The sequence below is a fragment of the Syngnathus typhle genome, linkage group LG4 (genome assembly GCF_033458585.1).
Source record: "Syngnathus typhle isolate RoL2023-S1 ecotype Sweden linkage group LG4, RoL_Styp_1.0, whole genome shotgun sequence".
NCBI classification, from domain to species: domain Eukaryota; kingdom Metazoa; phylum Chordata; class Actinopteri; order Syngnathiformes; family Syngnathidae; genus Syngnathus; species Syngnathus typhle.
The window spans coordinates 23,906,413-23,922,810 of record NC_083741.1 but is presented as its reverse complement, the minus strand read 5'-3'; the positions used below and the strand labels follow the sequence as shown (position 1 = coordinate 23,922,810).

The following is a 16,398-nucleotide window of genomic DNA, read 5'->3' as shown; positions in this document are numbered from 1 at the left end:
ACAGGCAGCACATCGATACTTTGTCTGACTCCAAATTAAGCAGAAATGGACACGATATGTGGGCGATCCAAATATGGATAATATTAATAGTGACGGGCTGGAAGTCTTGAGGTGCGCTTGATTGGATTTGAGAGGGAAACGACAGACACGGCTCCGTCAATCGACCAAAATACACAGCCCCTCCCTCAGCTTCCTTTCATCTCCATCACTACAAACCAATTTAATCTGTTTTTAATCCTTTCCTCTTCTACGCGCTGTCACTATCTGATTTCTTTAAAAATGTAATCTTGCGCTGATAACCCTCTTTTATTACACACACACAAACATGTCTGGCTCACGTTTAGTGTTTTATTCCTCTTTACCTTCTTAGCGTGGAGAGTGTGTGTGTGTGTGTGTGTGTGTGTGTGCGTAGGGGGGAATCCTTTTATCACACAATGGGTAATTTATATCCATTACCCGCATTTTCAATCCTTTTCAGCGCGCCTGTCACTGCCTTTGGCACGCGCGTGATTAATGTGATCTAATAATAGTGCGCCATTATATTTCCTTTAGTAAAACATGTGGCAACATCCTATTCGCCGCAGTCAAATTCATTGGCCCCTTCAAATACTCCATTGGCCTTTCAGACAAGATGGCCTATGCGCGCACGCAAATATGCGTACGTACATATACGTGATACGTATATTTGCCCTCGCTAGTTTAGCGCTAATTGTAAGGCATGACGGCAGGCGATGCAGTCAAAGCAGCAAATGTCTTTGCCCTCTTCCGCCTGGTGGGGAAACGCATTTAATCTACTCCCTAAAACTCGTGCGCCTCACTTGTTGAACACACTTGGAGTAACAGAGCGCCGACCACCACGGTGGGGCTTGACAGCTTTTTTCTTCTTCTTCTTTTATTGAACAAAATGTTGTTCCATCTTTTGCTTCCGTCCACTTTTTTTCCATCAAATTCTGCTCCACCTCAAAACAAGAACGCAAATACCATGGGTTGAAAAAAACTCAATGAAAACAGGAGGGGCCCTAAAACTGAACCCTGTGGAACACCATGTGGCAAAGACGGACGGACTCTGTGTGTGTCAGACATTTTTGACTGCAAACACAACAATTGGATCAAATCTTAACATTGGAGCGAGAACAACAAACAGTCGAATGTCTAAAATGCGCTGGCCCGTGCGTATAAATATGTGCATATATAATGAGCTCCTTATTTGCATATTTAAAGAGCACTCAAGCTGGTGAATAACGACACGGAGGAGCCGGCCTTCTCCGACCTCGCCGGGATCTCCTCCGCCGTGTCTAATCTACTCCCGAGCAGCTGTACGCCGGGGTTCCCGTCCACCACCGCCGGCGGGATTCCGAGCGCGTCGTTTCCCCGCCCGCCGCTCCCTCTCGTCGGCGTGTCGCTTTTTAAAGACACGTATCAGAGAGGCGGCGTTCCGTGTCAAAAGGTACAAAACGAGAAGATCACAGCCGAGCGGGATGAATCCTTAAAGGACGTCTCCTGCGATGGGCTGCCTGGCTGGCTGGCTGGCTGGCTGGCTGGCTGGCTGGCTGGCGGGGCTTTCAAAGCCTCCGCAGCTGCGTGCCGGCGTTCCTAATCTGGCGGCCTGTCAGTTACTCGTGTTCCCCGGGAAATGTGAGTGTGGTGGTGCTGGGGGAATGGCCCCCCCCCCCACCAAAAAAAAACACACACACAAGGAGTGAGCGAGTGGAAGATTCAAAGCGGGAATATTAAGCGGGAGATAAGGAGCACTGAGGCTTTTGTGAGGACGAGTGATTCATGTGCTCTCCACGCGCACTCTGACCTCCACGCGTTATCGGCCAACGATGATAGCGATGGTACCCCCCCCCCCCCCCCCCACAGCCCAGCCCACACCTGCTGCACAGGGAGAATTATTACAGCAGGTCAAAGGTGGAGTGTTATCGAAGCGTGATTGACGGATGTGAAATGATGGAAATTAAAGATCAAGTTCATTTTTAATTTAGCATTTCAAGTCGGTTTGATGGAATTTTAATGATCTTTTTGCAAGATGGTCAAATTACAATTTGTCCGGGAAGCCGTTTTTGGATGTTCATTTTTTTCTTGATAGTACTCTGACCTCAAGATGTTGTGTAAAAAGGATTATCTTAATATTCCAGAGCGGTGGAAGGGTTAAAAACACACAAGATGTCCCAAAACAAGTCTTAATCCCGGAGAGCGGCCCCGGCCGCGTGTGCCCGTGCTTGTATCCGACATGTGTAACATCCCAAGCGAGGCTCTTCCCTGGCACGGACCAGATTGCGGGGGCCGGTCAGGGCCTGTCACAACCGTTCGAGCCCCCATGAGGAGTCACAGCCTCCATTTAGCTTCCTGATCCCGTGCAAACGAGCGCCCCCCCCCCCCCCATCCTCTCGTGTTAGCTGCGTCTGGCAAAGGTTCAATTTCCATCCGTGTCTTTTATATTCCCGCCGGCTGCTCCCCTAACGACCCTCCCTCCCTCCCTCCCTCCCTCCCTCCCTCCCTCCCTCCCTCCCTCCCTCCCTCCCTCCCTCCCGTCGACCCACGTGAGAGACTATTGATCTGCCTCGCTTAGCCGCTGCTGTTTTGGTTAGCAACAAAGTGGAGCATTGTCTTTGATTCCCTCGTGCGGGTTAGGGCCGGCTTTAAGAATGACTTGCATGTACTCCACAAAATTGACTTTCATTCTCCGTTTACGTGCCCCTGTACTTCTGTTTTGGCGAGATCCAAAGGGCTCAGTGTTTGGTGTCGTTCCATGTCAGGGTGTAACGTTTGGTTCGGGTCACGGTTGGTAAGGCTTCAGAGGGCGTTTTGGCTTCGGGTAGAGTTTTGAGTACTGTGAGGGGCTTAACCGTTGTGACTCACGTGAGCGAACGAGATGGTACTGGCTCCAAGTTGGTTAGAGTTACGGACTGGATTAGAACCGAAGTTTTTATAAAAGAAAAAAAGAAAGTAATTTAAGAAAATGAACAAGGGCGGTGTTTTTTTTGGTGGGTTGATTCGAAGCCGAGCTACTGACACCGATGCGGCAAGCCTTCCATTCCCAGCCGAGTCTTTTGAGCCCGCTGCCGTCTTCTCGCCCTAATGACATCCCCACCTCCGTTTCGCCCCTTGCCCTTCCTTCCTCCCTTCCTTCTTCCCTGCCTCCTCCCTTCTCCGTTGAACAACACAACACAGCACAGCACAACACAACACAAGACAACACAGCGGAGTCGTTAGGACCCTCTCTTCATTACTTGAAAAAAGCAATCATTAGACACCAGAGTATATACGTAATTAGAAAATCACTTCCTTTGCAATGGCGGCTAAGTAGTTTACATACTGTAATTACAGGGACAAAATCAATTTTTAATCATTTCACTGATTGGGCTCATCAGCTCAGTAGGAACATTGTATCCTGCTTGTTGTGCCGCAGCTACCGCCGCAACATCTGGGCTAAAACAATTAGCCTTTTGTGGCGCACGCCGCCTCCCGTCCCCGCTTTGCACTCGTCTCCGCGCCGCAAACCTGGACCTTCCGTGTCAAAATGATGTCATCAGCGCTGAACAAAGAATATTTATGGAAAAAAATGTCATTTGACCACATTTGCTGGCTATCCAATGCGTCCAGATTTGCTCGGCAACCGATTGGGGAAAGCAAAAACCATGACATAATCGAGGGTTGGGGGGGCTTGTCGTTCCTCAGCGGGCGAGTGGTCGTCTCCCAAGCCGGAAGTCGTAGGTTGGATCCCCGGCCGCCCAAGTGTCCCTTAGCAATACAGCGAAGCTCCCGTTGCTTCTGATGATAAATGTGAATTCAGTATGAAGGTGCAAAAGCGGCATGCAAATCAAAGATACCATATTGTTGGGAAGAAATGAAAAGTGCTTGAAAGAACATGAGCGCCTGCCACGGTGGTCAGATCAAAGCCCGAAATGATCCTGCCCTCGACTTGGATGGACACTGTGATGGCGATGAATCAATACGCTCAAATAAGAAGCACAGAAGCAGCAAACAAAACAACATATTGCTCTTTTTAACACCTCACGTTGTTTTTTTTATCTCGCTGGGCGTTTTTTTCCCCCCCTGTCTTGAGTTTTTTTCAACCAACCATTGGAGCGAGGCCCCCCCCGCGGAGATGTCACCTTGCTTACCGTGTGTGCTAACACTTAACGCGCTAACGCACACCGACAGACTGAGGAGAAAAATAGCCACTTCAATGTTCAGGATTCTTTTAAAAGAATTGGAAGGCAACAATAATCTAATCCGACTACTACCGATAATATTAACAGTAGAAATAACGATATTGATTGAAAGAGCAATACAGCTCATATGAAGAAAAAAAGCATATCAACAATATTATTGGATTTTTCTTTCAATTTAAAACAATGGGTGAAAGAACATCAACAATTATAATAATAAAGACAATCGTAATAAGGAATGACTGTATGATGGGCCAATAAGAATTCATTAAATGTTTTGGACTCATAAATAAATGCAAGAAACAAATATTTTTCTATTTAAAACATTAACTACAATACCTTACATTACATGTTAGTCACATGGTCACATTCATCATCACTTAAACTTTCCCCACGGAAATGCGTGTATATTTCCCGTTCTATATTGTATTTTCTTTTCAATTCTACTGTCATACAAGCGTAAAAGATTTGAGGCTGTGTATGCATTTAGCGTGTGTGCGTGTGCGCGCACGCCGCCATCATCAGCTAATCAAACGCTTTGTATTCGTGTGTGAAGGCAGCCGATCGATGGGCATTAGCTTCAACTCTCTCACTCACTTTGAAACTCAGGAAATCACATTTCAAGAGGGGGAAGCGAGGGTCCGGAGGGCCGTGGGGGGGCTCGAAGAAATCGGTTAATGCATTGATCACCGGGCCTGTATGCAAATCACATTTTTTGCCGATCGATGGCGTTCATTAACGGCCTCATTTTAAAAACCCCCCCCCCCCCCCCCCCTGCATCCGCTATCCCGTTAGCCGCCGCTAACCTCACAGATGATGCGCGTCGCCATGGCGCCGAGCACGAACGTAAATTCCTAGAATTCAATTTGACCCTGAGCCAGACAGCAGTTAAAGATCAGCGGCAAACGTCCCCCACGCGCTACATTTATGACTACACGCTTTATTGCAAAGATATATCCATACTTCTATATATTCATACTTCATATAGATGTACATACGTATATATATGTACGCACAGTACACGCGTCTCCACAAGATCAGGGGATGTTGGAGAATAATTGTCCTTTTTTTTTTGTACATGTGAACCCCTTTGAGACTTGCCTGTGATTTAGGGCTATATAAATAAACCTGACTTGTCACACAGTTAGAATATGCGCTAACCCTTGCTAGCTAACTGGCTAAATGTCTGCTGTTAGTTTGTGCTAGCTGGCGTGTCGCGCTAACTACTCATCACTCATCAGTATCTGCTCACTCTAGCATTTGCGTGCTCGTGTTCTTTCACTTCAACTCAATGCAACCCAAGCTACTGATGTCAGCTAACGCGAGAAAGCAATCCTGCTTTCTAATTAGTATGTATAGATGTGTTTGTGCCAACTTGTGTCGCGATTGATGTAAGCTAGCTAGATTAGCGTTTGATGTTGAACAAACAAATGTGTTTTGTGAGGAAATATTGTCTTTTCAGTTGCTAAGACCTGTCGCCGCTGATGTTAGCTCAGTATCAAAATAAGCGTCTGCGACTTGCCATCCAGATGAGCTAATGTCCAGTGCTAACGATTCTAGCAGTGGTGCATTTCCCATCTAATCTTTGAGCAGATTCCGTTAACCTTTCACTCACTTGCTGCTGCCTGCTAATCAGCGGCGATTTGCTAACCGGCGAGAGTCGGTGAACAATATCCATTTATTGAAATAATTATTGGTCCCAAAATGCTCTTTAGTGCTTTCGCTTTGAAGCGAGCGAGTGTTTTGGATGCTTGGCGTTGGGGGCTTTGGAGGTTTGGAGAAAAAAGAAGGGGGGCGGGCGAGGGGAATCGAGGAGACTGGGGGGGCCGTGGATTGGCGGGTGGGATTTGCTCATTTGGAGAGCTTTGGCAATTATACAATTAGTCAAGAATGTAGGCCAGCGGACCCTGGATAACAAGTTCCCTCGCTCGCTTTCTAGTTAGCTTCTCTAAACAGGAAGTCAATTCATTTACAGCAAAAGTGGCACACACAGCCCCGCCCCTCCGCCCTCTAACCCGTCCCGGGGTGCCTCATCCTCTGGCTACATACACGGCGGCGCTAATAGATGACGTGACGGGTTACTTGGGTCTTCTCTCCCAGCATAGCTCAAAAGTCTTATTAGTAACCCCGAGTCTCTTCATCCTTTGTTTTGCTAGCATGGATTGTTTGACGATGACGGCGAAATTGTTTTGTAATTAGGACATTTCCTGTGCTCGGCCATGGTGGATGTATGGAGCAGGCACGTTAGCTACTAATCACCCCGGCCGGTAAGCTGGCTGCACAATTAGCCTGCTAACTTAAAGGAAAAACATTTGAGCTAGCTACGTACATACGCTCTTGGAAGAAAACACACTTGATAGCATGCTCGGAACCGGCAGTCCCCCATGAATAAAACGAGCTAACAACATATTGACCTTACAAAACGGGATCAAATAAAATGTCAAGAGATTAACTGGATTTATAAAATTTAACTAAAGTACACTGTGATACATTAGTGTCTCGTGTGCCTTTAAGGCTTCAGGGGTCTCAAAGTCCAGTCCTCGGGTGGGGGGCCGCATTCCTACATGTTTTCCAAGTTTCCCTGGTTCAACACACCTTATTCAAATGATCAGTTGATCCTCACGTTCTGCAGGAGCCTGATCATTGAATCAGGTGTGTTTAACGAGGGAAAGTTGGAAAACATGTCGGAACGCGGCCCCCGAGGACTGGACTTCCAGACCCCTGCTTTAAGGCATGCGGCCTACATTAGTCGTTTGTGTTAGCGGCTGCTACATACTCCTTGTGCTAGCGTCTGATGCGTGGATATTCTTTTTTTCAACTCTTAAATCCAGGTAGCGCTATATTTATCAAAAGAACCGTTTCTTTAACCAATCGCATTTCAAATTCACGTTGTATTTTTTTGGACATCTGCTTTGCTTGCTCGGTAAGAGTGTTACAGTTAGCTACCAAAGAGGACGCGATGCTACGCGGCTACAGCAGGAAGCAACTGAGTGTCATCTGTCGCCACGTTGTTCTGCCGTAATCTGCGTGTGCTGATTAGGACCACATGCACAAAAGCTCTTAAATAATTATCCTGCCATGTAAAAAAAAAAATGCAAATAATTATCATCATTAACTTCCGCCAAGTGACACTCGTCCCGCAAATGAAGGCTGTCAGATGAAGACGTGAAGAGACTTCCGCCGGGGTGCCAATCACGTCTTATTTATACCCGCCGAGCAGCTGAACCGCTAAACTGCTAACTGAGCCAGGAGATGCTAAGGAGGACGTGAACCAAGAAAATGAACCAGTGTCATTTTCAGGAACGTTCAAATGAACTGTTTGCCGATCGAGTTGCACAACAGTGACCGTATTTGGAGAGTAGACCGAACGTGGGCGCGGGGGGGCCTGTTACAATTCACAACATTTTGCATTTTTTTTTTACATGAACTGTTTTTCACTACCTCCTAACTCGGACTTAAAAATAAATACTATTGATTGTTTCTGTCTTGTGATTGTTATGATTACATTTGAATCAACTCGTTTGAAGCCTTTGTACGTTTCAAGCGTGATCGTCAGCTTTGGCGTGGAGAAGGATCCGTTGTGAGGTTCCCAGAGAAAAAAAAAAGGTTTGCATTGATTTGGAATTCAGCGCAGATCAATTTTCACCAACCGCCTTGAACCCACTGCTCAAGCCCCTCTTACGAGTACACCCACCACCACCACCACCTTTCTTTCTCTACAATCATGTCAATTATATTCATGCTTATAACGTGACCTACCGCGTTCCATCATGAACATATGAAATGACTCAGAATAAGATGAATCAAGAACACCACAGGCTCAACATACATATTAACCTCAACAATAACAATGGGAACCAAAATGTTGTCAAATGAAAAAAATTAAAAATCCTAATTTTCATAAACCCGCTTGCAAAGTTACATCCCAAATGTCAAACATTTTGTTTTGTCAAAGAGGCAATAAAAGGATAATAATATCACAATGTGCTCAGTCACTCATTCACTCAGTCACTCACTCACTCACTCACTCACTCACTCACTCACTCACTCACTCACTCACTCACTCACTCACTCACTCACTCACTCACTCACTCACTCACTCACTCAATGTGAAGATTTGTGGAATTCCTGCAGAGACGTGAAACGTCATTGTTTGAAAATTGCGAGTGGTTGCAGTAAAAAAAAAAAAGCAAAATATCATCCCGGCCGGCCATTTCATGCGTTCCGATTTATCAGCAGTTTATCAGGTCAAAGGCAAAATGGATGAAATGGATGCGTGCGATGACGGGCATTTGGAATCGTACCTGCTGATGGACAGCGATCGCTAGCTCGTTAGCTCTCGTCGCGGGGGAGGAAGAAGATGGAGGGAGGGCCAACACCGGACCGGCTGCAAGACAAAGTACATTGACAGTCAAGTCATTTGAAGCTTGACAGCAACAATGAGGGAGCCACAATGCTGACACCACAGCAATTAGTGACGGTCGCTATGCTAACTTATCGTAAGGACGGGAGTTTGCATGTGGGTTGGTCAAAATAAAATTGAAATTCCATTTGCAAAACGATCTCCACTGATCATTACTATTGAAATGAAAGCTGATCAAATACTAACGTGCTAACAGTCCATGTATGCAATCGGTGCTCTTTCAAATGAAAACAGATACAAAACTAACAGTATGGATGGCAAAATAGTTGGCATATTTGACATTTATTTCCCTTTCTAAAATTGCACCTTTCATGAGGACGGCGTGTGTGTGTGTTGCTTTAAAAGAACTATTCTGACTAATGACGGTCCTGACGGAAAACATTTGCAAAACAGAGCCGCTAACTCCCGATAGCATTTTCTCTACGTGTGTGTGTGGTGTCTCAGGTTACAGTAGCATATGCTCTCAGTACTCAGGAAGCACACACACAACGCCTTTGGTGAACAAGGTAGTCAGTCGGAGGCCCCTGGGAGCCAATTTAGATTGTGACTTAAGGCATCATGATAGCTTTGTACGTGTAGATACGGGTGGCCCTCACGCAGACCCCCCCCCCCCCCCCCCCAGCACATCTGTGGGCCCGCGAGGAAGTCGTTAGCGGGACGACTTTTAAGAGGTAGCGCTTGATTGACAGCCGATCTTTGCGTCAAGCGCAAAAACAACAACAAGACGACGAGGCACATTCGAACTAACGCGCCCGCCGCTAAACATTGTGCGTTTGCGTGTCAATCGACAACCAAGAGTGGATCCTTTTTCTCTTGGCTAGAGCAGCGTCCGTCCGCTTAATGTCCGAAGCGGGCTTATTTTCGAGTTGCGTCGCACATCTGCCGCCTCTCGGGCCTCCTCTTTTGGACGGCGCCGCGGATCGGTCGGTCGGTCGGAGTGTGACGGGGGGGGGGGGAGCTATTTGGAGGCCTTGTCACTTGTGATTAGGAGGCCGGCGTTCATGTTTGTGAGGAGCCTGAGTGCAGATGGCAGAGTGGAAGAAATGGATCACTAATTTTAACAATGATTAATGAACAGAGATGGAAAATGAATTACATCCCGGCGCACACATGCACGCTGAAAAATTCGCTGCCAGACACACAACCCTGCTCTGGATTATACACTCGCTACGTGTGTGTGTGTGTGTGTTCTGTTTTTTGATGTGCTCATTTTGCCCCTGCATCTTTTGTGGAATCAACATCACCCGACTGCTCGCGCCTTATGTCTTAACTGCTTTCAACTCGGCTGCTTTCCAACTCTGCGTGTGGTGAACGTCTACACGCACGCGCACACACACACACACACACACACACACACACACACACACGTACTGTACATATAGCCAAAATTGCCTTCTTTTTTTTACTATACATGCATCTGAAAACGTCATGTCCACGGCCCCTTCTGTGTGAGAAGCCTTCACACTGAACGGTGACATGGGAACATCGTGTGTGTGTGTGTGTGTGTGTGTTAATGTATATGTTAATGGACTCCGAGAGAAGCTTTTCCACGCCGCTAAGTGCCAACCACGACGGAGGCCAACGACTCATTCATCTGTTCACCCAACTGCTTTCCACGCACACGCCAACACACACACCTCCTCCGCATCCCGACGCACACACAATATGTTAGCGCACACGCACGGCGAGGAAGCAGACACCTGAATGAATGAATGTGCCTCCTTTGCTTCCTTCCCCGTTTATTGCTTTCTTCCTAGTTCCTTCTTTCTTCCATCCCTCCCTCCCTCCCTCCCTCCCTCCCTCCCTCCCCCCCAGTTTTCCTTCTTTCAATTCTTCCATTGCTTTTTTCCTTCCTTGCTAACTAACAACTTGCGCGCCAAGCAAGATGTCTGCTAAGGCGCCTGGCACGTGTGCTAGCATTAGCGCGATGGCTAAAGTAAATAAGACGGATGTTAGTTTGTTTGTGCCCACCCCACTACACACACGCGCACACAGGCACGCACGCCTCTCTTGGTGGCGTGGTGTAAAATTATATAAGGCTGGCACATGGCTTAAAATTTTGTCCAGCTATTTGAGAAAATCCCGCTTATGGTTGCCACTTGGTGCCAAAAAGTTCATCTGGCCTGTAAATTTAAGCACGGATTACAAATATTCAAATCACGAGCTTACTGTTCAAATAAACATTTGCAGCAGGGGGGGGAAGGGGGGGGGGGCTAAAAAGTTGCAAGGCATACACTTTGGCCATAATTCCTCCTCGGGGCACCGCCCCTTTCCCTCGTCGCTAATAAAAGCAGCACAAAGAGCGCTACGGCGAGGCGGGCGGGCGGGCGGGGTGGAGGAGGGGGGGGGGGTGGTTGACGGAGGGTGGAAATGCAAAAACAAAAGTTGGGCCTCTTCTTGACGCTGCATAAACACACTTGATGAAATATGTCATTAATGTAATTGTAACCACCTCCTCCGCAATTACCGCAGCCAGGGTGGGCTCGCCGGCCGGGACAATAGGCCACCTTATTATTCAATTTGGGTTAAGCCGGTCAGCTGCTCGCCACATGCTCGAAATAACGAGCGGTGAAGTCACACTGGAAGAAGAAGCTGGGAAGAAGTGCGTACGGAAACAGGGAGGTGTGAGGTCATCGAGGGGGCGGGGCTAATCATCCAGGTATAACATTTTTGATCTGCCATTTTGATAAACGCTAAAGTAGCCCAATTATTTGGGAAAAATTGAACACAAGTAAATAAAAGCAAGCCGCGCCGTCCGCCCTCAAAACGCAGTGGTGTGCCAAACTATCTGATAGCAGCTGATAAAGGCACGCATCTTTTTGATGCTTGCACAAGCAGGTAACTGCATGCTCGAGATGCCCCGATATATTCACTTAAGGTCTCCGCTTGCCGCTATATATCCCGCCAAGTCGTCGTGGCGCTTTCCCACGCGGCGACAACGAGGCGCTCTAAAGCGGACCGGCTGCCAAGTTACAGTTTCAAAAGACAAAAAAAAAAAAAATCCCCTCTCATTCCTCTTTCTCATTTTTCAATGAGGCGCACCGTGTGAGCAAAGCCAGGAAAGGGCCGAGGTTCACGCGGTGGCCGGCAAAGGGCGCTACAAGAAAACAAAATGGCAGCTCCCTGAGAACGACGCAAACAAATTGATCTGCTTGATTGGAGGGCGCAGGGAACGTACTCATGCCCGGGGGAAAGAAAGAAAGAAAAAAAAAATGTAGGCCTTGAGTTCCCCTTTAAGGATAACAACGGGCCTTGAAACACTGCCTGCGCTGTTAATGAAGCTTTTTATGATGGAAGCGATTATTTCTATTTCCGTGATTTCCTTTGGTGGGGGAAAATAAATTCCCAAATCCTGATTGTGAAGAACGTGCGTCAGTTTGAGTCCAGGTGCGGACCACCGGTGTCGGCCCGCGTCTTTGTGACAGCTGTCGTCATCTCCGGGATTAAAAATAGCCTTCCCCTCGTCTTTTTCTCCCTCTCCTTCTTCTCGCTATTCTTCTCGCCGGGTTCAAGTGCCGCGCGTACATTTGCAAAATTGCAAACAGATGCAAGTCAAGTACCTGCAAATAATCTGCCAAGACCCATTTGAGGATACGTGCCGGTCATTAAGAAGCCGGCCGGCCGGCCGGCAGGCAGGCAGGCAGGCAGGGCCGCCGAGCCGAACCGAGCCCACCGCCAGATGGCTTCGGATGCTCTTTGATTGGCCGCGAAAGACCATTGCGTGTACACACGCAACATTGGAGGCGGGAGTGTGCGTGTGCGTGTGCACGCGCACCAGACAACAATATCGCAAGTTGAAGAGGCCAGCAAGGAATGTCACATTTCCTTTTGAATCTTTTCATCTCCCTTGCAGCGTGTGTGTGTGTGCGCAGGCGTGCATGGAAAGGAGAAGATCTAAAGCTTTTATTGTTTTGTACAGATCATTTGTATCAAAAAACAGAATTAAAAGTATTTTTTGTTGTTGTTTTTGTTCAGTCGCACGTGTGAAGTTTTGCTCTTTAAAGTGGCGACAAAGCGTTCGTTTTGTGTGTGGGTTTTTTTGTGCCTTCCAATTAAAGAGCGTTTTAACAGCGAGAGGTGCGACCAACTTTCATCAGTCGCCCGACGCTAAACAGGAAGTGCTCGAACCGGAGGAGGTGGCGACAACAAACAAAACTAGACGAGACTTTTTAAACGGTAAAACAAACAAACAACCCCCCCCCCACCACCAAAAAAAAAAAAAAAGTCTCGCAGGCCCTTCAAACAAAACGTCGTCATTTGAATTCTGCCTAATTGTGAGAGTGCAAAAGCATGCACCACACAACAAACACGCTTTGTTGTGAGAAGCGGCCGACGAGCAGGATGGGATGAGGAGGAGAAGAAGGAGGAGGAGGAGGAGGAGGAGGAGGAGGAGGAGGAGGAGGAGGAGGAGGAAGGACACAAGCGGCCAGCAAAGAAGAATTTCAAGACGCTCGCTCGCACGCGCGTAATTGGGTGGTGCACAAGGAGTGTGCTCCGTGCTTGTGCATGACAGATTGGTGATAAAAACTTGAGGAGCCGAGTAAGCAGGATGCACGCACACACACACACGTACACACACACACACACACACTCAATGTTGACCCAAGAGACAGCAACGGTGTGACAGGGTGAACGCCTTTTAAAATTTGAACCAAATATGAAGTCACATTGTGCACCATCCAAGGAAGAAAATAAAGGCAATTTTCCCTTCTGAGTAATCAGACTTTATCCTCAGAATTGATTTTAAGGAAACAAAAATCATATACTATTATTGTTAAATATTCAGCAAAAAGTAGTATTATGTTGCAAGATTTAACATGAGTTTGTGAAAAATATACTGTGACTGACTGACATTATTGCCACTTAATTTCATATTGTTCTTGCCATGTTAAAACGTTATTCTAATAAAAAAAAAAAAAGAATCCCCCCCACCCCCAAAATTAAAAGATTCTCATCCGTTATTTTCTAAGATGAAATGAGACGATATAAAATTACTTCTGAATTCTCCAACCTTTGTCTGGCAAAATGTGATTGTCATTCAAATACAAATGTAGTTAAATAAGGTCAAATATGCCATGATGACTTACAATCTCTTCTTTTTTCACAACTTGATCCTCAAAAGTAGTCTTTTTCTGGCAACATGACCATTTTATTCCCATAAACTGTATTTTTTTAACGATTTGATGGATGGATGGATGGATATCATTAAAAATGAAAGAAATATTCCAACACTCATGAGGTTTATGTGGATTTGTCTTGATTTCGTTCTCCTAAAACCATTATATTTCTGGTCCAAATGTATGGCTTTTTTTCTCCACAATATTGTAACATTTATTCTTTTTTTTTTTTCGTCTTATGGTGTTGGATATAAATATTTTGTTGTGACCAAGCTAGTTTTGAATCACTTGCTGCTCAAGTGGTAAATTCAGCTGCAGTAGCAAAAAAATAGCGTCGTTTTCTGAACAGCAATCATTTGAAGCAACCCAGCTTAATGTTTCAACTGACTCGGAACATTTGTGTCAAATTCCCGCTTGCAACTGTAAACAGGATTAAGTTTCAGGAGAGACTTTTGCCTTGCGTCGTTATAGAAGCAATGCGTGCTACTTTTACTGTAATAGAAGAAGGAGGAGGAGGAGGAGGATGCTAATCATCATCTTAGCATGTTTTATGTAAAGGCCATCTGCTTTGTCGCACTTCAGCACCCTGGCAACCTTTAATAATATAAGCACACGCACACTGGCGGGGCGGGGCGGGGCGGCGCGGCGCGGCGCGCATGCACATCACCCCCCAAAGACTTGCCCAAATGCCAGTCACACCGTTTAACCCCAGCGGCTGCGGCCCATCCTATCACACAAAATGTCACAATCAAATCCCGTTAGGACTACTAGCAGCTAAGATCAAATATCCATCCATCCATCCATCCATCCATCCATCCATCCATCCATCCATCCATCCATCCATCCATCCATCCATCCGTTTTCAACAGCGTTTTGTTTTGAACATTTGCAAGCAGCCACCCCTAAAAAGAGACACCTTCTAGAAACAGGCTGAGCCCCGGCAGCAAAGCTAGCTGGCTTAGCAATGTTGCTTTACAAGGTCATTGCTTACGTTTTGAGTTCATTGAATAAAAAGGCTTCACTTATTTCACATACTACATTGCAGGGAGAGTAGGCGCTTAGCCAATGGTTTTTAAGTCGTCATTTTACGTTTCGTCTTGTGAACTTTGCTAACCAATGGAGCACAAATAACGGTGATTTGAGCATTTGAGCTAATAATATGTGTATTACAAACTCATTTGAAACTTTTCTGGACCGCTTTGATCTCAGCATGCCCTGGAAGTGACCCTTGAGAGAACCTCGAGAGAAAGTGAGCAATCGGGACGGCCTTTCCGGTCGGTGTGGCTTCGGAAGAGGAGACATGGTGTGGACGCACGCACGCACGCACGCACGCACGCACGCACGCACACGCTGTGGTCACCTTTTCAGTGTCCATCAGGATTGTGAGTCTAATCCTCATCGGATCATCTCGTCAATGCCTCGCCTCTTTCTGTGTAATGGATCCTACTTCGAACCCCCCCGCCCCCCTCGCTCTTATGCACACACACACGCGCGCGCACGCACACACACACACACACACACACACACACACGCGCGCGCGCACGCACACACACACACACACGCGCGCGCGCACGCACACACACACACACACACGCGCGCGCACGGACTCACACACACACAAAACATGTCCCTCATTAAATGTGACCACTTGTGTGGCCTGGAAATGACATCATCATATTGGAACAAATTGTGCAAAACTATTTCTGATTATAAAAAACATAATGTAATTATGTAATGTAATATATATATATATATATATATATATATATATATATACATATATACGCACGCACGCACGCACGCACGCACACACACACACACGCACGCACGCACGCACGCACGCACGCACGCACACACACACACACACACAGACACACACACACGCACGAAAATATTAAAGAGGGCATGTAAGACTAAAGGCAAAGAAAAAGTTATGAATATGGTTTTCAGTACGGGAATGTTCCAACATGCACACAAATAGTACCGTAGTTTTCGGACTATAAGTCGCACCGGAGTATAAGTCGCACCAGCCATAAAATGCCCAAAAAAGTGAAGAAAAAAAACATATATATGTATCTAAGTCGCTCCTGAGTATAAGTCGCCCCCCCCCACCCAAACTATGAAAAAAAACCCGCGACTTATAGTCCGAAAATTACGGTAATAGTCGCAGAGTTGTAGTTTATGTTTTATGTTTTTTTTTTTTTTTTTTTTAAATGGTAATTTTTCTGGACTGACCTGTATTACACTTAAAAATGCTGAGAGTTTTAGTTTTTGAAAGTTAGTTCCTTTGACACAAGCTGCTGCTACTATTATTAATAGGATAATTATTCTTATTAAACTATAAAATTGTGCACCCAGTTTTGATGATCAGTTACCCGTAAATGGAAAATTTCATATATTGTATATCACATTTACTTTCAATAACAACAGAAACCGTCTGGCGTTAAAGCCTGATTCATCCCGTATGCTTTGATTTTTAAAAAAGTGTTTATTTTGTCTTATTTTAGCGTGTAACATCGACAACGTTCCTGGCAAAGATCCTGGCGTCTCCTTTCGCCCTCATTACCAAATAACGATGGCATCTGATTAGAAACATGTACAATGTAGAAAAAGAAAGGCGAGGAAGTGCGGGGGAGACAGGGGGGGGGGGGGCTGCTTTGCGGTTTACTGAGGGGGAGGGGTG

The 16,398-nt window shown here is 46.3% G+C and overlaps 1 protein-coding gene across 2 annotated transcripts in view; it reads right to left on the bottom strand.

The window, feature by feature from the left end:
- The window catches only part of znf536 (zinc finger protein 536), a 117,385-nt gene that overhangs the window by 92,856 nt on the left and 8,131 nt on the right, over window positions 1-16,398 (bottom strand). For both annotated transcript variants that reach the window (XM_061276492.1, XM_061276491.1), the window contains exon 2: window positions 8,480-8,562. The gene's annotated coding sequence lies outside the window, so the exon portion shown is untranslated. The remainder of the gene's footprint in view (window positions 1-8,479; window positions 8,563-16,398) is intronic.